General features: G+C 52.8%; 1 protein-coding gene across 1 annotated transcript in view; it reads right to left on the reverse strand.

Annotated features, from left to right (window-relative positions):
- ENTPD2 (ectonucleoside triphosphate diphosphohydrolase 2) overlaps window positions 1-22027 on the reverse strand; it is a 42361-nt gene that overhangs the window by 20025 nt on the left and 309 nt on the right. The window lies entirely within an intron of this gene.

The raw sequence follows: 22027 nt of genomic DNA on the forward strand, positions 1-22027 counted from the left end.
CACAGATGGGTCCTTGCACAGGCTCTGCCAATGGAATCCCTGCCTTTATCCCCCCAGGCCAAAGGGAACCCCGCTCCTGGGTAAGGCCCTAGGCTAGAAAATGCTGGCTAAGACAGAGATAAGTGGCTGGGCTGGGCTGCACAGCACGAGCTGGGAGGAACCATGACCAAGCAACCTTCTGGCTAACGCGGCGTCCCCTACGCCAGGATGGGGCCTGAATTTATGCCAACACCCGCCCTTCCCCCATTCTCCAAGGGAAGGGCCCCACTCTAGTACCCAGCTCTTCAACAGCATTTTTCACCAATAGATCTCAAAGCTCCTATACTCAGGAGAGCAGTGTCATAATCGCCATGGTACAGAGGGGAAACTGAGGCATGGGATAGGTGAAGTGACCTGCCCAATGTCATCCAGGTGGCCAATGACAGAGCCAGGAACAGAACCCATGTTTGAAGTCCCCAGCTGGTGCTCCAACTATGAGGTAACATTAGCTCCCAGTACTTTCCTAACCTCCCTGGTATAATACACCCATTGCCAGAGCAAGTAACCCCAGAGCTGATGGGTAGGCATGGATGATGGCCTAACCCCAGCCAGTGCAGGCTTGTTCACTGGAGCGTATCGCAGTGCTGGGCTCTGTAAAACAAGCTGTTTCCAATTCCAATATATCTTTTTTGAGATGGGGAGACCACATCTGGTACGCCCACATCTTGAATCCTGTGTGCAGATCTGGTCATCCTGCCTCAAAAAAGATACATTGGAATTGGAAAAGGTTCAGAAAAGGACAACAAAAACGATCAGGGGTATGGAACGGCTTCCGTATGAGGAGAGATTAATAAGACTGGGACTTTTCAGCTTGGAAAAGAGATGACTCAGGGAGGATATGATAGAGGTGTATAAAATCATGACAGGTGCGGAGAAAGTAAATAAGGGAGTGTTATTTGCTCCTCATAACACAAGAACTAGGGGTCACCCAATGAAATGAATAGGCAGCAGGTTTAAAACAAAGAAAAGGAAGTATTTCTTTACTCAACGCACAGTCAACCTGTGGAACTCTTTGCCAGAGGATGTTGTGAAGGCCAAGACTATAATAGGGTTCAAAAAAGAACTAGATAAGTTCATAGAGGATAGGTCCATCAGTGGCTATTAGCCAGGATGGGTAGAGAAGGTGTCCCTAGCCTCTGTTTGCCAGAAGCTGGCAATGAGCAATAGGGGATGGATCACTTGATGGTTACCTGTTTGGTTCATTCCCTCTGGGGCACTTGGCATTGGCCACTGTCGAAAGACAGGGTACTAGGCTAGATGGAGCATTGATCTGACCCAGTATGGCCGTTCTTAAGTTAATCAAATATGCCCAGGGAGCCAGTCTGCTGAGTGCTAAGGAAGAGGGCACTGTTGTTCCGAGATTAAGTACACCAGAAAGTAACAAATGCCGGAGAAATTCAGAGAGAATTGGCCGCTCATGGATCGAAGATACGGTGTCAGATTGTTTCATCACAGTGGCACTACCTGGAAATATTTTCTTGAATTAACATGTTCTAAATGTGTTGTAAAATAGTGGTATGACACAAAGAAGGAACTAGCCCCAGCTGTGCAAGAGGGAATGTTTATAGCTCATCCTGCTACCAGTATTGTCTCATTATTTCTTTGTACTCCCCCTTCCGTCTGTATCCATCTGTTGTCTCTTGTCTTATACTTAGATTGTAAGCTCCTTGGGACAGGGACTGTCCTTTGGTCAGGGGTGAAAGTAAGTCTAGAGACTTACCAGTACGGGGCTGGGCTGGGGCCGGCTCTGGCCCCCGGAAGGGGCGGGGCCTCGGGCGGAAGGGACGGGGCTGGGGGAGGTCAGCGCCAGCCCCGGCCCACCCTGTACCGGCAAGCGACTCCTTCCCCCTCCCCAGGGTAACAGCAGCAGCCGGCAGCTCTGGCAGCAGTTTAAAGGGCCCTGAGTGATAGTGGCGGCCGGAGCCCTGGGCCCTTTATATCGTCCCCGGAGCCCAGCTGCTGCTTCCCCAGGGCTCCGGCAGCAGCGCTCCGGGGACTGGGCTCCGGCCGCCACTACCGCCCCGGGCCCTTTAAATCGTCCCCGGAGCCTGCTGGAGCCCCGGGGAAGTGGCGGCAGGCCTCCGGGGACGGTTTAAAGGGCCCAGGGCTCCGGCCGCCGCTACCGCCCCGGGCCCTTTAAATCGTCCCCGGAGCCTGCTGGAGCCCCGGGGAAGTGGCGGCAGGCCTCCAGGGACGATTTAAAGGGCCCAGGGTTCCGGCTGCCGCTACCGCCCCGGGCCCTTTAAATCACCGCCCCAGCCCCGCCGCCGCTACTCTCAATCTTTCCAGACAACTGTACCCCTTTCAGGAGTCTGATTTGGCTTGCGGATCCCCAAGTTTCACCTCACTTAAAAACTCCTTTCTTACAAAATCAGACATAAAAATACACAAAAGTGTCACAGCCCCACTGTTACTGAATAACGGCTGACTGTCTCACTTTTACCTTATAATTATAAAATAAATCAACTGGAATATAAATATTGTACTTACTTTTCAGCATATAGTCTATAGCGCAGTATAAACAAGTCATTGTCTGTGTGAAATTTTAGTTTGTACTGACTTCACTAGTGCTTTTTCTGTAGCCCATTGTAAAACTAGGCAAATCTCTAGAGGAGTTGATGTACCCCTGGAAGACCTTTGAGTACCCCCAGGGGTACACGTATCCTAGTTGAGAACCACAGTCTTGAACAAAGCTCTCTCGCTTTCCAAAGCAAACTGCCCTGAATCAGTTTGCTTCCCTGCACAGTAACTAGAAAGGAAGCTGGGCTCCAGGTGTGACATGTTATTCTGGCCCCCTATGCTGCACTGCAGGGATCTCCCACAATCTGCAGTTATCCAGATTCTGGGCAGCTTTGAAGCACTGTTACTGCCCGTTTTATGAAGCAGACACTCACATCCCAAGAAAAATACCCATCCACTGTCTTTCCTGGATCCCTTGCAATGGGAACGGAGCAGGGAATTCTGCAGCCCTGAATCAGTCCTGCCACCTTAGAGAGCAGGGTTACCCCGTCCCACCCAGCCTGTGCTTTTCCTGGGCATCACCACTGCGAGATACAGGGCTACGAACTCCTGTCATGGAGAGGGCTGGGTAGGCTGCCAAGCTACGGTTGTTTCCATGCAAGTTACTGCCTGAATCTGACCAGTGGGTCCCACCATGGAAAATCCTCTGCCTGGAAGGCGCGTGCTAGACACGTAATTAACAGGGGATAAACCCGGCTGCCAGACTCCTTTGGCAATCAGCAGCAGCTGCCCTTCTCCACCACCTGCCCTCTGAGGAGCCCCAACCGCATTACAAACATTTACTGTATTTCACAGCTCCCCGGTGAGGGAGGTAAGTGACATTACCCCCACTTTACAGATGGGGAAACTGAAGCACAATGATGCAGTGACTTCCCCATGATCACAGGGTAACTCAGCATCAGAGCCAACAATAGCTCCCAGGTCTCCCCACACCCAGACCCATTGCTTCACCATGAGGCCATCCTTATCTCCACTGACACAGGAAGCTGAGCAGGAAGTCTCCCCCTTACGACATCAAGTCGCACAGCTAAAGGTTGATTTAACTAAGAGCTAGGCTGGGTGGTGAGCTGGAGAGCATGGCAGGTCTTTAAGGGTGTGTGCTCCACGCAGAGTATGGGGAATGCCCTGTCTTGGATCAACCCCACGAGCCCTGCTCCCTTGGAACAATGGGAACCGTGCGTTACAAGTGCTGGGAACTTGGACTCCGAGGTTGCCAAATGACTGAAGTAAGCCATCTGTGACCACTTGATGGGCCCAGATGTAAACACAGAGAGCGCCACTACAGACAATGAACGCAGTGTTCTGCATTGCCAGAATTACTCTCAATTGAGAAACTGATTTCAAAATATATATGTCAAAACCAGCTGGTTCCTCCCACCCCCACAGGCCATTGGCTTCACAGGAGACCTGTTACGAGTCTGTGATGCGTGGGGCCCACATCCCCGGCAATGCCCCTGGGACAGGACGTTTTCGTGTAAGGAGCAGGGCTGGCAAGGTCTGCTCCACCGCTTTGTTGATGCAAGAACCACCTCAGGGTTGTCAGGTTTTTTCTGTGTCTCCTATTTGTGTGGCCACAAAGTGCCCCCTGGTCACAGCGCGGCATTGGCCCGTTGCTGTGCAACACCATGACTGCACATGGGGCTTTTGTGCTCTTACCCAACCCTGGGATATTCTGAGGGTCCGAAGCGATCGTGGGCCTGGGACCTGCAAGCATCTCACAAGAACTAAGAGGCGCCACTGGGACAAACCAGATGGACTCACGAAGAGCATCAACCCCATGTGTGACCCAATCCATTTAAAACAAGGTGGTCCTGTGGAACTTCCAGCCACTGGACCCCCTTGGATCTGGAATCACTACAAACGCTTCCCTGAGAGCAGCCACTCAGTTGCTAGGCTACCATTTTTACAAGGCATATGGAGGGAGACATAAGGGTAGGGTGCTCTAACCTGAGAGACCTCCCCTGTTGTTCCCTTAAGGGCTGGTAACAGACATGGGGGTGGGGGTACATCCACTGTAGGTTGGGTGCTTTTGTTAGCTCCTTGGCTAAAAGGTGTTAGAGAAGGGTACAATGTTATTGTGGCTTTAAGTAGTGATTCAGGAAGTTGTACGCAGGTACACTCACTAGGTAGGATGGGGATGAGAGGATTAGTCAGCGGACTCCCAACTGCCTTCTCCTAAATCAAAGATTCTGCAGTCGTGACACAGATAATTGTTTAATGATGTGTGAGCTAGCATAATCCAGCTCCCTGCCTTGAGCTATGCTCCCCTCCTTGGGAAAACAGGAGCAAAATGCAGCAAAAACTTACTTTAGCCATCAAAGTCCCCAGATCTAGGTCTGAATACACAGGGGGAGTAAGTCCATTGAGTGAATAGGAGCAATCTTTACCTAGAGCCAAATTCCATGGTCCTTAATCTTGCAAATCTCTCCTTTAAATCTACAGAAGATTTGCTGCACTAAAGACTAAAGGATTTAGCCCAGAGTAGAACTGCCTGGTCAGAGTGTCTGATTGGTGAGACCTCAGCTACGCGGTGTGCAGTTGCTGGTTTAAATGACAGATCAGCTCTTGATGCCTCATCAAAGCCACTGTGAGATTAGACAGTCTTTGTAGGTCTGTCCAAGAGAGGTGCCAGCTTCCATTCAGATAAATGCGAGGCACTTCACAGAATAGGTTTCCTTGGTCCCAACGCCCTTTCCCACAAGTGCCCTGTGTGTAAGGATTTTGCTCGAGGCATTCATGGCCAGGATCTCTCCATCTGGGGCTTTGATGTCTTACAAGCATACCTGGAAGGGGGTTCTTTTACAAGAACAATGCTCTGTGCTTCTGGAACAGCCACAGAGAAAACTGCAAACAGACAGGGATGTGTCAGAGGGCACGTGTAGAGGTGGGGGTGGGGCAGGTTGGAGAAGGCCGTCGGATGGGTAGAGCTGGGCGAAATTTTTCAGCCAAAATCTTTTTTTCAGGGGAAAAAAAAAAAAAATGCAGGTTCGACTATATTGACACTCCCAAGAACTCGTGGCAGTTTGCCGAATTGCTTCGGTAAAAAACCATGACCCGAAAAAGACACTGGGAAAAAAAATCAAAATGTTTCATTTTTATATGTTCAAAACATTTTGGGTTTTTTTTTATATTTCCTTCTGTTTTATTAAAAAAAAATGTTTAAAATGCTCATGCTCACAGTGAAACATTCGCTGGGGGAGGACGAAGAGCTTTGTTCAGCCATAAATAAATATAACTTGCAATTTTTCCAGAATCGTCAGCAAACTGGAAACTCCAGGGTTCGCCTGGCTCTCTTGCTTGGTTTGGTCTGGCAACATATGAACCTGCACCAGCACGAGGAGCCGAGCACTCACGGGGCTGGCATGGGTCAGCCATTGGGTCAGGGGTCAGCAACCTTTGAGAAGTGGCATGCCAAGTCTTCATTAGTTTAAGGTTTCGCCTGCCAGTAATACATTTTACATTTACAGGGCCCCCCCGACAGAACCCTGGGCCGGCTGCGGGCTGAGCGGGGCTGGCAGACAGAACCCTAGACCAGCAGCCCACTGAGCCGCTCAGCCCATAGCCGGTCTGGGGTTCTGTCCACCGGCCCCTGCCAACTGGGGTCCTGGCGGCCGGCGCCGGCCCTGCCCCGCCTGCAGACGGTCTGGGGTTCCGTCCATCCAGGCCGGCAGCAGGCTGAGCAGGGCCAGCGGCCGGGACCCTGGCTGGCAGCACAGTGCCACTAAAAATCAGCTCGCATGCCGGCTTTGGCACTCATGCCACAGGTTGCTGACCCCTGCACTAGGTCATAGTAAGTACTTAACCTGCCTGGCCAAGCCATCAGGCAGAGCAGTGTGAGGGTGGCGGGGACCGGAGGGGAGAGAGAAGTAAAGCTGTGTGAAAAGTTGGTGAAGCGGCCGGAAGATGGGCCATGGGGACGGGAAAATCTGAGGAGCACCTGGGGTGAAAAACGAAGTGAGACACAAAGGAGAGGGCAGCAGAGAATGCAGAGAGCAGCGGGGAGTGGAGGTGGGAAAGAAATGAGAACTGGTTAGCGAGAGCCACAGGGCAGGGAAAACAGCTCTATAGCAGGTTGGAAAAGATGTGTGGGAGTCCTCAGGGTGCAGTAGCCAGGGGTGCCCCGGGTCTGTGCTGGGATGCACTGACAAGTGTGCAGGGAAGCCAGCCAGCTCCTGCCTGTACTATACACCCTCCCGCCCTGCCAGTGCAAGAAGATGCCTTGCAGAACTCTGAGGGCTAAGATAAAACCCCAGCACAGGGATCAAAGACCACGGCCCGTGGGCCGAGCTGAGGCGAGTCAGAGCTGGGGTACACAGTGCGTGAGCTACTCAAAGGGGCTTCACCGCCTCAGCCTCCTCTCCCAACCTGCCCCAGGACAGAGCCTTGACTGGAGACAGTGATGCACAAGAACGAACCACAATGCCAGCACAGCTGATATTAATAGATGAAATCCCAGCCCCTGTCTCCGCCTGTTTATAGACTGCTTCCCTGGAGTTACAGAGCACTGACACATAGCCCAGTCCTACTGTAAACAGTGCCCCAAGGATCTCCATTTCCTAGCCATTCCCTCCGTAGAGCTCACATCAGCCAGCAGCCCAGAACCAGCCTCTCCCCTCATCGCACACCGCAGGGGAGGAGAATGGTGTTTAGCATTTCCCAGCAGGCTGCCATGTGTGGCGATGTGGAAGGAGCTCTCCTATCTCCCATCAGCCGGCCACCCAGCCTTAAAACACAGATCAAAGCCACCTGCCTAGGGTCTCCCTCCTGGAACAGCTGTATTGGTGGAATTATTCCAAGTTCTGCTAGCCAAGGTGCTGTCCCCATGTCTGCTTTGTGAAATACACCGTGCAGGACACAGTTTGCACCCAGGCAAGATCAAACGGGGGTTATAATACAGCAGGAGAGGACATCAAGAGCAATGTGGCGCCCAGACACAGCACATCTGCAATGGAGATGGGACAGTAGGACAGGACAGATGTAACCAGCAGCATTCCCCTTAACTCCTGTGCCACTAGGATTCAGGCCAGTAACCACTGAATGGCAGGCAGTTACAGCCACACTACCTTCTGTGCAAGGTGAGCTGTATTCCCCAAATTGCCAGCTTGGCATACCTTAGTGCTCACCTGCCACAATGCCTGACACCCGGTTCCACTGCAAGGCCTTGGTCTTGATTGTCAAGTCCCGCGGTAGAGCAGGACCCAGCCACACCAGCTATTGCAACTCCTATCTATGACCCTCTGAGACAGCTGCATCCTTCGGGGTGCAGTTTCGGGTGATACTCACGAGAATCAAAGGTGGGATGCTTTCAGAGGAAAGTACCAGCTGTAGAATGAGCTTCTGGAGCAGCTAAGCTGGGACTTAAACCCACCGATTTGCTGTAACCTTCCAGCCATAATCCACCCCAGGGATGGAGCCAGTAACCCTAAGGGAGACAGGCATGTACTGTGGGGGATGGGCATAGTAGAGATAAACATACAGATCTGGAGGGCAGCTGCCAGGTTTGGGGTCCAGCTACAGAAAGAGCCCTCTGGAGAGGAAAACAAACCAAATATGTACAGATCTCCGTCCCTGCTGGCAAACTGTACCCAACTGGACTGATGAATAGGGCCCCTGCCGGGCAGCGAGAGAGGTGCAGTGGGTTAGTGCATTAGGCTTTCCCCTCTGGAAACCTGGTGAGGTCATGAGTGAAACCTAGTTAGGATGCCCCATTTTAAGAGACTAACCGATGGCCCAAGAGTCTCCTCTCAGAAACCTAGAACCAGAATGTCAGGGGCGTCACAGCAAGAGGCCAAGGCAGAGCCGTGGGGAGGGGGTTTAATAATGAGATCTGACTTGCCTGCATGCATTGCTGGAGTCTTTTATCGAGCTATGGGGCCCTACAAACATTAACCTGCACAGCGCCCCGTTGGACCAGGGATGAGTTCTCCCCAAGTTCCAGGTGGGGAAACTGAGGCACGGAGAAGGGAAATTACTTGCGAGTTTGCAGTAGAGCCAGGTCTAGTCCCCAGGTTTCCTGATGCTCCGTCCTGGGCACAGGGCTCCCTCCCATCTCATTCACTCGGGATCAATTCTCTGGGGGAGCTGGGGTGGTGGCAAGAGGCATAATGACAAGGCTGAAGGAGGAAGATGTCCAGGCTGGGATTCCTGCTTCCTAATGACCTGCCAGCAGCACGTCCCAGCCATAGGGAACGGAGCCTGCAGGGCAGATTCACACACAAACCCACAAGGCTGGTCCTAATACTGAGGACTCTATAGGACTCCTAGACCAGGCATCCTTCAGACCAGTTCCTGAGTCTCAGAAGGACCACAAGGGAGCCTGTCCTGAGAGCGAGGGTCGGGATCCCAGTGCAGCACGCGCTGAAGCATGTCACCGATGAGCAAACAATCAGAGGTTACTAGACTGTTGCAAGCCTCACCTCACCCCTGCAGAGAGAAGGGAAATGAAATCAACTGATAGATCCAGCAGAGCTAAATTTAAACTTGGTCAAACCCAGGGCCAGTGTCTTGGTTTTCCACTCAGCAACTTCCATATTTGGGAGGTTCAAAGGTGCTTCCGGTAGCTGGTGTTCTGTTAACTCTTCGCTGTCCTAGGCTGAATCGTTCCTCTCCCATGAAATGGCTGGGTTTACATGAACCCAGCATCCCCAAGGACACCTTTGCCTGGGCAGAGACAGTTAATAAAAGGCCAGATACCCACTGGGGGCTCTGAGCTCACCAAACTCACTTGTGACCTAATCAGGATTTGAACCCATCACCTTGGAGCTCAAGAAGAGTACACTAGCCACATTCTTCTACTTCCACCCCAGTGAGGCCAACTGCTGATGCTGTAGGATGGAGGCTTTGCTGTTGAGCCGCTGGGCACACCGGCAAAGAGCTTTATGGAGACCCATTTGCTCTCTTATTGGCTAGTGCTTGGTGATGGCCTTTCCCATCAGACGCTGGCAGAACAGATTCCCAACACCGTCTGCTGCCCCCAGGCAAGCCCGCCAGCCTCTCATTGCACAAACATGCTTTAAGCTGGAGTTCTGCTCCCCCAATTGTGTACATGTCGGGGGCACACAGACCGTCTGATGGCTGCCCCCATCTCCGCCTGGCCTGAAGATCAGAGCAGATTAAGGGCCTAGATACCCGGTGCGAGTCACTTAGACAGAAATCAGGCACCTGTCCCTCAGCCAGTGCAGGCCCAAATGCGGGGTGCAACGTGTGACCCCAAATGAGGGATGCACAAGCATTATTTGGGCAGGAAATTTAAAAATGCCATGGGATTCCTTCCTGCAGGGTAACTGGTGCTCTGTGACCTCCCTGGCAGGACTGAAGTTAAGCAAACTGGCATTGAGAGCCACAGTTTTAAACAGGAATGGTAATTAACCATTGCAACATGGGACATTCTCCTTTCAATGAAGCCTGGCTGTCTAGCTCAGAGTTACACTGCAGCGCAGACACAAGCTGTTTGGGTCAATGCGGGTGTCACGGGGCGACAGTCTGAGCCCTGGAGGTCTCGTACGGGTCCCGTCTGGCCTTACGAATGATGAATTCTTCACTTCTGATGTGAACAATTGTCAATAACCGATGAGAAGGGGAGACACTGGGAATTTGGGGATGAAACGTGAGTGACGTCCCTAGAGAAGAGGGACATTTGAGAGACAGGCTTGCAGCCCTGACCCCACGTATCCACACTCCCTCGCTCAGCCCCACCAAGCTGTGGGGGGCTGCTGTAGGCAGCAGGTTGACGCTTGAGGGTCTTCAGAACGGAGCTGTCTAAGCACTTACACTGTGATCACCACCAGAGCACCTCAGCACCTAATAAAACCATCACCACCGGCCAGCAGAGCTGGAACAATTCGTATAGTGGGGGTGCTGAGAGCCATCGAACCAAACTGGAAACCCTGTGTATGATGGAAACTAATTCAAGCCAGGGGGTGTGGCAACACCCTAGTTCCAGCACCTATGCCATCACCACTGAGAGGCTCACACATAGTCTAGTTTCCTCTCTCCACCCTGAAATCTGTCCCCTCCACCTTCACCGTCCCCCCCTCACCAGGGTCTTTGCTGCGGCCAAGCTGAAGTAGGGAGATTTCCACTTTCCTCTGGAAGGGGCAAAACCCCTGATCATTCTCAGCTCTAACAGAAGGCATCGGCGCCGACTCCGTGGGTGCTCCGGGGCTGGAGCACCCACAGGGAAAAATTGGTGGGTGCTCTGCACCCACCAGCAGCTCCCCGCCCCGCCCCACCCCAGCTCACCTCTGCCTCCGCTCCGCCTCCTCCCCTGAGCGCGCCGCTGGGTCCTGCTTCTCCCCCGTCCCTCCCAGCGCTTGCGCTGCGAAACACCTGTTTCACACGGCAAGCCTGGGAGGGAGGGAGGAGGAAGGGGAATGCGACGCACTTGTGGGAGGAGGCAGGGCCGGGGCGGGGATTTGGGGAGGGTTCTAATAGGGGCAGGGAGGGGTGGAGTTGGGGCAGGGCGGGGTGGGGGGGGCAAGAACCCACCGGTGCTGACAAAAGTTGGCGCCTGTGACAGAAGGGAGTTCCCTAGCCTAAGCCTGGCTGCTGAGGAAGCTCTGGTCAGATCCTCACCTCTCACCAGGTTGCCTGTGTGTCACTCCAGGGCACGGTGACAATTGGAGGCCTTTCAGTTTGACGTTTAGTGTTTCAGACACTTAAGAGCCAGTGCATCATTTAACTTTGGACAAGCTCCATGTCTCAGTCCAGGCCAAGGTTGGACACAGCCCCATACCACACAGCAAACTCACAGCAGAAGGGCACAGGTTGGATAGACATGGAGAATGAACTCTCCTGCCATCTCACTGTTGGGGCAACCTGGAGGGGAGCAGACAGGCGTTGCTGCTGTCCACACTGCACCTGCTCTGCTCCCCCTGGGGTGCTGCACCTTTCCCAGGGCTAAGTCCATTTTTACACAAGCTCTTCTACCAGTTGGCCCTGAATGCTCGTCAGCTGGTGGGAGAAAGTGTTATGTCTCCAGTAGGAATACGAAGACAGAATTCAAATCAGGTTAAGCTCTGACCTAGTTTTTCTTTAATAAGCCGCTTTCTCCTGCAACATTGTCCTTTGATTCCCTGCTTGTGTGTGTCAGTGGGCCCAGCTCTGAGGCCAGTTCACAAACACATCAGCTCAGAGATTTCCCTTCCCCACCTTCCTCTTTCACTCCATGGTTTAATCATGCCTACCCTGATGCTGAGGTCCCATGGAACAGGACCATGATGCACCCACACATCTTTCCAGGGTGGCTGTCTAGGGTATGCTTGCTCGGAGTTGGGGGCTGGGTACTTTTCAATAGCATAGCAACACTCTTGACTTCCCAACCACATTGGGGTGAGACCATCGTAGGGGGCCCAGCCCACCAAGATCTCACAGCAGGTGGTACAGAACACCTGGGGCGGCTGTTGTGCGTACATAGGGCCTGAGCGTGCTGACGCTCTGCTTCCAGCGATGCTGTGCCAAGTCTCCAGTAGGGCATCAAGCAGGAGATGGCAGTGTAACGCCAACAGGAGGGGATGGGTGGAGAGTCGCTCTCATGAGGTGTCTACAGGGGGCCAAGGAGCCAGCGACAACAAAGGCCAGCTGGGGTACTGTTCTACTAGGGCTTGAACTGTTCAATGACCGCATTCGAGGTCAATCACAAAGATAAAAGGATGATGAAGAGCGGGAGTCAGGGTGAAATGTCAGCGGTGGGAAAATGCTGGGCATGGGGTCGGGTCAGCCCTGACACACATTAGGGCATCCCTGAGCTCTGCCCAACTTGCACCCAGATGACAATGGCCCCTGTAGGCCTCACACCACTGGGGAATAGCTGGGGCAGGGGAATACCTTGGCCATGCCCTCTTCTGCCCCCTGCACCAGGGGTACTCCGAGAGTAGTGGGTTCAGTCCTGACTAGGGTTTCCAACTGTCTAACCACACAAGCCCAAACACCCTGGCCCCACTCCCTGCCCTGCCCCTTCCCTGAGGCCCCGTCCTGCTCACTCCATCCCTCCTCCCTCCGTCTCTCGCTCTCCTCCCACCCTCACTCACTTTCACTGGGTTGGGACAGGGGTTGGGGTGCAGGAGGGGGTGCGGGCTCTTGTAGGGAGTTTGGGTGCAGGAGGGGGCTTAGGGCTGGGGGTTGGAGTACAGGAGGGGGTGTTGGCTCTGGCCAGGAGGCACTTACCTCAGGCAGCTCCCGGGCAGTGGGGCAGCAGGGCTAAGGCAGGCTCCCTACCTGTCCTGGCCCTGCGCCGCTCTCAGAAGTGGCTAGGCGGAGGCACGGCCCCTGGGGGGGCGATCAGGGAAGCGCTGCCCACACCCGCAGATACTGTCCCCGCAGCTTCCATTGGCTGTAGTTCCCGGCCAATGGAAGCTGCGGATTCTGCTCTGGGGGTGGGGGCAGCACACGGAGTCCCCCTGATCCCACCCCCATGGACCGCAGGGACATGCCAGCCGCTTCTGGGAGCAGTGCGGGGCCAGGGCAGGTAGGGAGCCTGCTTTAGCCCCACTGGACTTTCAGCGCCTAAAATCTCCCGGTTTGGCTTCAGTAGCCTCCAGGAGATAGAGTCCAATTCCAGGAGACTCCTGGTGAAACCAGGAGGGCTGGCTACCCTAGTCCCAATGCACAGCTCCCTCCTATCCTAGTCCTGGACTCCCCCACTCCAGCTCTGCCGGTGCCCCTGAATCCCGACCTGCAGCCCCAGCCCTGGGCTCCCTTCCCCGCCTCCCCAGCTCTGATGGTGCCTCCCAATCCCAACCCACAGCTCCCTGCTCTCCGAGCCCTCAGCACCCCCACTCACAGCCCTGCTGGTGCCCCTCAATCCCAACCCGCTATCCCAGCCCTGGATGCCCCTACCCCCAGCTCTACTGGTGCCCCTTAATCCTGCTGACTCATTGTGCCTGGATCTAGCTAGAATGATCCCCCTCACTCACAGAGCACCATGACCACCCCAAGATTAAAGGCGGGGAAGGGGCATAAGATTTAACCTGTAAAGAAGCCAGGCAAGAGCAGTCTGTGTCTGAGGTTAACAAGGCCCACCTTCTCCCCCTCCCCCCACCCCAGACTCACAAACACACACTGCACTCCTCAGAGAGTAACCCAGGGCACCCTCAGCCTCGGCTGCACCCCCAGCAAGTACCTATAGCAAACTCGCAGTAGACTGCACATTTGCATCAATAGTCCCTGCAATAATTATCAGTGCTTTACCATAGCACTTAGGAGCCCTCGTCACAGCCCAGGACCCCACGGTGCCGGGCGCTGTACATATATATTGGTAGTCCATCGCTGATGATATTGTCGCAATTCTCATATATGGCTACGCATATGATGCACAGAGTCGGCTGCACTGAGGGCATGGGAAATCTGTATCTACGATGTTTGATGATGCAGCTTTATGGCACCTTTCACGTGCAGCCTGGACATAATTTCGTTGCTCCCACTCAAACTTGTCACATGCTGATCCTGTCAGAGGCAGCCAGCAAGTCCTGTTTTGAGCCATTTGCTCAAGTTCTTTGGTATTGATGCCAACGCACTGGAGACTCCTCTTCAGATTATCTTTGAAGCGCTCATATGGATGACTCTTCTTTCTTTTGCCCTGATTCAGCTCCCCAAACAAGATCTGTTTTGGGAGACGGTGTCTTCCATTCTGATGACATGCCCGATCCACCTAAGTTGTGCTCTCAGTAACATTTCCTCAATGCTGGTTGTGTTTGTTCTCTCAAGGACCTTAATATCGGTCACTCTGTCCTACCAGCGAATGCTCATTATTGAGCAGAGGGAGCATATGTGAAATTGCTCAAGCTGTTTACTGTGACATCTATAAAGAGTCCACGTCTCAGATTCATACAGGAGAGATGTTAGAACCACTGCACTGTAGATCTTCAATTCGGTGGAGAGTCAGATGTTGTGTTGGTTAAGAACTTTTGTTCGAAGTCAGCCGAGGACCTGGCTGGCTTTACTAATTCTGGAGATTTCCTGATCAAGGGAACTGTCACTTGAGACGGTGCTGCCCAAATACTTGAACTGATCCACATTGTTCAGGTCTGTGCCTTGGATGAAGATGGCTAGCACTGGGGCATTGGAATGAGGTGCTGGTTGGAACAAGACCTCGGTCTTCCCGAGACTGATGGTGAGGCCAAAGAGCTGGGATGCTTCAGAAAATCTATCAGCGATGACCAGAAGGTCGTCTTGTCTATGGGCCATCAAGGCACAGTCATCTGCAAAAAGTGCCTCAACAAGAAGCCTCTCCAGTGTCTTGGTCTTAGGATCGAGTCTTTGAAGATCAAAGAGGGAGCAAAGACAGTCCCTGCTCCAGAGAGCTGACAGTCATTCCAGTGCAGATTCCAGCTTTGCCCTGCCCTGCCAGTCTTATTAAGGGCTCACTTGGACCAGACACTGGTTCTTTTTCATTTAAGTTCACCAGATGTTTTCTGTGAAGGACTCTGCTTTGGGGCTCACTCCCCCTTTGGTCTGCCAGGACCTGGGGCTGTGAACCTCACAGGCCCATCCATTCTCATAGAGATGTGAGGAGCAGGCAGATTGATGGGGTGGGGATATGGTAGCTATGGGGATAGGCTATTGTGACTGATGGGTTCTGGCTGTGGGAAGGATCAGTTCTATTGTTCAAGGGAAGTTCCCTAGTGGCCAGGTGTTCAGAAGAGCACAAAGCCCCCATGTACAGCTGAGATCAGATTTCCAAAAGAGCTCAGAGCGCTTGGTGCAGGTTGGGCGCTGCTGAGCCCTGGAAAATCCCTCCCTGAGCTCTTCTGAAAAGCCAGCCCTAAGGCTATGTCTACATTTGCAGAGACAGTGAGCCGGTGAAAGAAAAGCGCTGGTTTGTGTACTCACCCACTTCCACAGGCGTCAGAGAGCGTTCACATTTGCAGCACTTCCATCCCCGATGAGAGCAGCGCACTAAGGGCAGCTATCCCACAGTGCAGCTCTCTCTATTTTGACGATAGGCCTTGGGGGAAGGGGGAGTGTGATCACGGGGCATCCTGGGTCCCTGCAAAGCCTCCTCCCCCAAACACTGATCAGCTCCAGTACCTCAGCATAGCTCCAAGCAGGGGATCGTTTGCTCACGGAGCAGCCATTGTCACCTGGCCAGATGATATGTGAGCACTTGCCAAGAAAACAGGCAGGGGAGTTTCAAAGTTCCCAGGGCTTTACAGGGGAAGTGGGGGACGTTTGTTTACCTGGCTGCTGGACAGAGTGGTCACCTAGGCACTGTGGGATACCCTCAGGAGGCTAAAGGCTCTGTAAACAGGAAGAATGTGTCTTCCCTTGCACATCACTGCAAAAGCAACAGTAACAGTGTATGCCTCTCATGGAAGTGATTTTCTTTCTGCAGTGAAACTTCTGAGTTTCACCACAAAAAGTTATTGGCAAGTGCAGATGCTCCCACGGTATTTGCGCAAAAAAGGGACTTTTTCCGCTTTAAATGGCAAATGTAGACATGCCTTAAGTCCCTCCTGTTTTTTTCATTTTGTCTGAGCAACTGGATCCAGGATGGTTGCTTAACACTGCCATTAATTAGGAATGTCTAATTACAGCGCGCCTTCAAAAGAGTACAGAAAGTTTAACTTGCCATTTGCAACACTCCTTTCACTTCGAGTCAAGGTTGCCTGACTGTAAGGCGAGCCATAAAAGGCAAGGAGATAAGCAGTTCCATCATTCCATATCCAATCTATGCTCCAATCATCAAGACCCTTTCACAACCTCACCTATCTCCTTCCTGCCACCTGCAGCCCACATTCCTCCACCCTCACCCTAAGCAGCTGACAAGCAGCCCAGCACTCAGGCCTCTGCCCTGCTGCCAGCCTATTTGTGAATGACAACGTTACAATGCCCTCCATTGATAACACTCTGCCCTTAGGTAGCACTTGCCTCTGATGATCTCAAAGCGCTCTCACAGAGCACAAGTACGTCCACTACACAGTGGGAAATTGAGGCACAGAGTGGGGAAGTGACCTTATCCAAAGTCACATGCAGGCAGCAGAGGGGTGTCCTGCCTCCCAGTGCTGAATTCTAACCACTAGACCACACTCCCACCCACAAATGTAAGCTGTACACTGAGGGTGTGGCTCACCATGATGGCACAGCAGGGGTTCTGCCATCAACATAGGAATCCACCTCCCGGAGGGGTGGTAGCTAGCTCAATGGGAGAATTCTCCTGTTGACCAAGCACTGTGTACATCGGGAGTTCGGTCAGCTTAACTGCATTGCTCAGGGGTGTGAAAAATTCACATCTCGGAGCGATGTAGATGTGCCAGTGTAGGAATCCCTGGGGCTATGCACGCACAGCACTGGAATACTCAACCACAGCAAGGTTTCTGCATGACACATGGGACGTTTCAGAGCTTCTTTTCCTGTGTCACTTAGCAGCCTCCTCCAGGACCAGCTCAGCTCAGCTGTCCCAGTGGAAACATCAGCCTTAGCCAGCTGGCTGCCAGCTTCCCTTCCCCTCTGCAAAGGGCAGGTAAAAGGCACCAGGCAGCAGCTGGAGGGTGCAGACAGGAACAGATTTCCATGGTAGAAGGGGCCCAACCCTTGCTGCTTGTGGAAGATGGACTCTCCCCATCACTGACCCAGTGCCGCATTTGGGCGCAGCTCTCCTTAGCACCGTGCCAGGCCGTCACTGAGCAGCAGTGGGGAAAGCCCAGAGAGAGGCAGGGCCTGTTGTTGCAGCTTCTCTCACTAACCACACTGGAGAGGCGGCAAATGCTGCCCTAATAGGGGCACGAAGCTCCTGCACGGAAGCAGCTATCAGGGGAACCACAATTTCTGCGGGCGGGACCCAAGCACTGCTCCCGGGAAAGGGCAGCAGGGCTCAGAGCGCTGAGGTTTGGGGGCGCGCGGTCGACTCCCACTGCAGTGTGGTGACGGGGGAAGGCTGAGGGACACAGAGCCCCTGAGGCATGGCCAAAGAGCTGAAGAAGCTCGTGGAGGCACTGCAGCCTCTGAAGCAGCTGGTAACACGCAGGGTGAAATCTCCAGGCAAAGGGAAAGTGCTGCTTGACCCAGAAGCCAGGAAACTGAAGCTAGCATCCCTGTTGATGGCTTGATACCGTCACTGCAGACTCACAGCCCAGGGCACAGCATGTCCCACAGAGCCGCCAGGCCTGGCTGCTTGAAAAAGGAGCAGATGTGGAGGATTTCAACAGGTTTGGCTGAGTTTCCTGGCATTCTCTCTATCTCTTAGTGCTTCCCTGGCCAGCACCCAGAGCATTGGCTGAGCAAGGTAAGCTGAACATTGGCACTGCCGGCTAGATTGCTGCAAAGTTCATCTCTGGGCTCCCTGCCACATGCAGCTCTCTCCTTCCTTCCCCTGACCTCCCGCCTTAAGTTTGTCCGAAGTGGAGCTGGGATGATGAGACACATGGTCCCTCATGCCAAATGCTGGGTCCAACCTGCACCTTCGCCTCCCAGGGGCACAGGATCCAGAGAGACCAAGGTCAGAGCCATTTCCCCAGGCTAATTCTCTCTTGGGCTGTTCCAGTTCTCACCACTTCATAGCATAACTCAGCATACCGCTAGGGGCCAGCCCTAGCTCAGGGAGACACACGCATCCCAGAGCTTGCATATTTATACCTGCCTCTGGAAATTTCCATATGCATCTGACGAAGTGCGTATTCACCCATGAAAGCTCATGCTCCAATACGTCTGTTAGTCTATAAGGTGCCACAGGACTCTTTGCCGCTATCCCAGAGCTTGGCTCCCACGCCTTCTCACCTCCACTGATGGAGACCCTGCCTCTTGGCCAGAAAGAGAGCCCTTCCAGCACCCTGCTACAGTCCCTTCTGGAAATCCATGCATGCTCTCCTCCCTGCTCATTTATCACGGGGTCATTCCAAGAGCTCTCCCTGGAGTTGCTAAGAGAGAACTAGCTGGCCTGGCTTTTTATAAGGCCACTTGGAGAAGACCTACAGAATTCTAGTAGAGAAAAAAAATAAAAAAGGAGACGGCATGGGGCATTAGACCTCAGTTCTTCTAGGTAACGAGCAGCCACCACCCACCCAAGAGAATCTAGGGTGCTCCTCATTGGATCAGGCCCTTGGGTAGGGAAATAAACACAGTTTGGGATATTTTTAGGGTTACTATTTGTGGCAGCTGAATTCCAAGCAGAGTTTCAGGCTGGAAGAGAAGGCAACAGAGCTGGATGTTTATGTAATTCCCACGTGACCTGCACTTTAATCCCATAGCTGCTGAGAACTCTCCAAATCTGCCAGTAAATTCAACTGGGCCGACACTAACAAGGGCCCAGCAGTAACAGGCAAAGCAAGTGACACAGAAGGTCCAGCCTGGAGACTGGAGCCAGGCTGATGGCTCAGGTTCACCATGTGCCAACCGCTCCTGACCAGCACCTTTAAAGGTTTCAAAAGCTGCCTTGAGGGGGCAGGCTAGAGAGGAGAATCGCTGGGAAATCACAGCAGGCTAGTGAGAGTCCAGCAGCCTCCAGCGGAAAGCCCTGGGGTTGCAGCCACGGAGCAGGGTTGGTGCTGGTGCAATTCCAGCGAGGATGCCCTGGAAAGCAGGCTCAGGATGCTCTTTATCCAGAGGATGGTGCAATGGACTGACTGCGCCCGTCCTGCCCAGGGAGGCAACCGCCAGGTTTTGCAATACGGTTCTCATAGCAAATTATCGCTCTCTGCACCAGTCAGGGAAACTGCTTGATGCCAGCTGGCAACAGACCCCGGGCCTGATGCAGCACTCCTGACTGATTTCAACGGGGGCAGAGCCCCAGTTTAGAAGGTAGGTTCAGACCCATACATGTGGTTTGTGGAGAAAAGCCTCAACTCACAGTAGTCTCCCCTGCGATAAAAAACCTAGTCTCAGCACCCAGTCAGCCGGCTCAGACAGAGTAGATGTTTGGGCTTGGGCTGGAGTCTGGGCTCCAGGACCTCTTGAGGGGGAGGATCCCAGGTGCCAGCCCAAGCCTGAATGTCTACCCTGCAACTTTACAGCTGCGAGCCCCAGTCAGCTGACCTGGGCCAGCTGTGGCTGCAGTGGGTCTTCTATTGCAGTGTAAACGTACCCTTAAGGACTCCAATCTGGTGTCATTCATGCACATGAAACTCCCCTCACAGTCAATGGGAGCTGCACCTGAGTAAAGCAGCTGGGCCTTACTTAGTTAATGCAGCCTACTACTGTGGCCTCCTGGAGGCAGGGCTCATGCCTTGTAAAACAGGGCGAGCAACATCAGCAGGAATATCCCAGGAACTACCACCCACTTTAACAAGCTGGATAATTGCAGGGCTCTAGTTCCCATATTTACTGTCTTTCCTTTTGCAGCAAGCTGGCAAGGAGCATTAAGAAACAAACATAATTTTGTTCCATGAGCCTGTGTCCACCTGCTGAAGACAGCCTGCGGCTGGGGCCAGGTGGAGTGGGCAGGCGTGTTCTGCATGCCCCCACCGCCCCACACATTGTACGGAGGCCCTGCTGTAAGGACCCTGCCGGGTTCCAGTTCCGCAGGGTTGGGGGGCAGGACAGAGAGAGCGGGCTGGGGGTAGAGGGAGGCAGATGAATGGGTTGGGCTCCTTCAGACTCTCCCTCCATTCCCAACGTCTGGGGCAAGCGCCATATCCAGCGGCTGCAGAGTCCTACAGAGCCCCACCCTGACTTTGGGGGATCATCCCACTTCTTCCACAGGGGGAGGGCAAGACAAAGCTCATGCTCCCCGCTGCCAACATTTCTTCTCTGTTCTAGGGCAGGGAGAACAGGACCATGCTTGTTCACTCCCTTTCCCCACTTCTTTCCTAGGAAGGGGAGATTAGAGACTGGAACCGAAGGACAGACCTGGCTGTCAGCATTTGCTGAATGTCACCCTGTAAGGCTCCCCTGAGGTGGTGCAAGCCAGGTCAGCTGGGCCCAATCCTCCCCCACACCCCGCCATACCTATCTAACTTCAGTCCTTTCCAATTTACATGGGGATAAGTGAGATCAGAATCAGGCCTGTTAACTTTGTTAAAGCTCCTAGAATATTCAATACACAGGTTTTATTGCCCAGCTGATCAGCCCTCACAGAAGACTTGGGGGAGGTTTTATCTAGCAGTAAGTCTGATTCAGGGAGTTTCTTCATTTCTTTTCCTTCTCTCTAGCCGTGTGTATTTATAAATGCTCTGTATCCCAGTAACCAAACACCCATACATGCTTCATCCTTTGAGCAGAGCAGCCCTGCCTGCTGTGCACAACTTGAGGGAAAAAAAGAAAAGGGGGCCTGTAGGAATCATAAAGCAAGAGAGGAACAAAGAGAGTTTATCATCTGTGCCTCTTACTGTCCAGTGGATCCTGATGCGCTTGTTCTATCCAGGGACAGCACAAAGCCTTGACTCTCAGTTTTGTTTTTCTAAAGCCCTGCTTTAGTCATCATGCCTCAAGGAAAGTGGAGCCCTTCCTAGAACAAGCATGACCCGGCATAGACCGGATCCTGCATTCCCTGGGCACTCTAATTCCCTTGGCTTTGGGAGGTGCACAAGGAAAGTAGGAGCAGGTCTGAAAAGCAAATTCATGTTCCCCCAGCAACACCAAAACAACAGCAGTGCTCAGAAACTCAAAAGCCACTAACGCTGGGGAAACCTCAGGAAAAGTTCCCCAAAACCCTAGCTACAGAATAAAATATTGATCATTATTAATGCAGTTTGTTAAAGAGAAAAGGCCCCCAGTGAGGAATCAACTGCAGGAGACATTAGTCATTCAAAACTACATAAAGTACAGTGAATATAGGCCAGGTGTAAATCAGCATCTCTTCCTTTCGGTGGCATTAGCATGATTTACACCAGCTGAGACTCTGGCCCATATGTGTTTGCACATGTCTGATGGGAGGCTGGATTGGTAAACACAAGCACCACGTTGTCAAAGGGGTAATAATGACTAGGAAATGACTAGTTCTAAAATCCACGGCTGGCAGCGTGCTACCCTTGCCTCTCTTAAGAGCTGTATGGATCTTAGTTATCAAATCTTCACAAAAGGCAACATAGTAAAATCAGTCTTGGGCGGGTCAAAACTTTTCCAAGAAACCTGTTTTTTGAGGGAACATTGGGGTTTTCGACTAATACACATTTTTCACGGGCAGGATCTGCTTTCTGCGGAAAATTTAGATTTTTAATTGAAAAACTCAAATACCCCCAACTCAAAAGATTTTGGCCAAAAAACATGATTCTGGGTGTGGGTCAAATTTTGGGAGGGGTTTCAGCTTCTTTTGAAAATTTTGCTGGGGAAAAAAAATCAAAATTTTCTGCAGACATTTTTCTTTCAGACAGGGGCTGGCTCTGCCCAGGGGCTGGCGAAGTCCACAGGTCCCACTGGCTTCACTACAACAGTGGGCGCTCAGCTCGGGGACAAGCGAGCCCTGAGAGCTGCTCCTAGAGCGGGGAACTGCATCTCAACCCGCTACGGTTTTCCAGCCATGTATTTTTTGAATGAGAAAATAAAACTATTCGCAAGGAAGGGCGCTTGCAGGGACCGGCCCAGCAGCCCTGAGCTCAGC

The sequence above is a fragment of the Eretmochelys imbricata genome, chromosome 16 (genome assembly GCF_965152235.1).
Source record: "Eretmochelys imbricata isolate rEreImb1 chromosome 16, rEreImb1.hap1, whole genome shotgun sequence".
Taxonomy (NCBI): domain Eukaryota; kingdom Metazoa; phylum Chordata; order Testudines; family Cheloniidae; genus Eretmochelys; species Eretmochelys imbricata.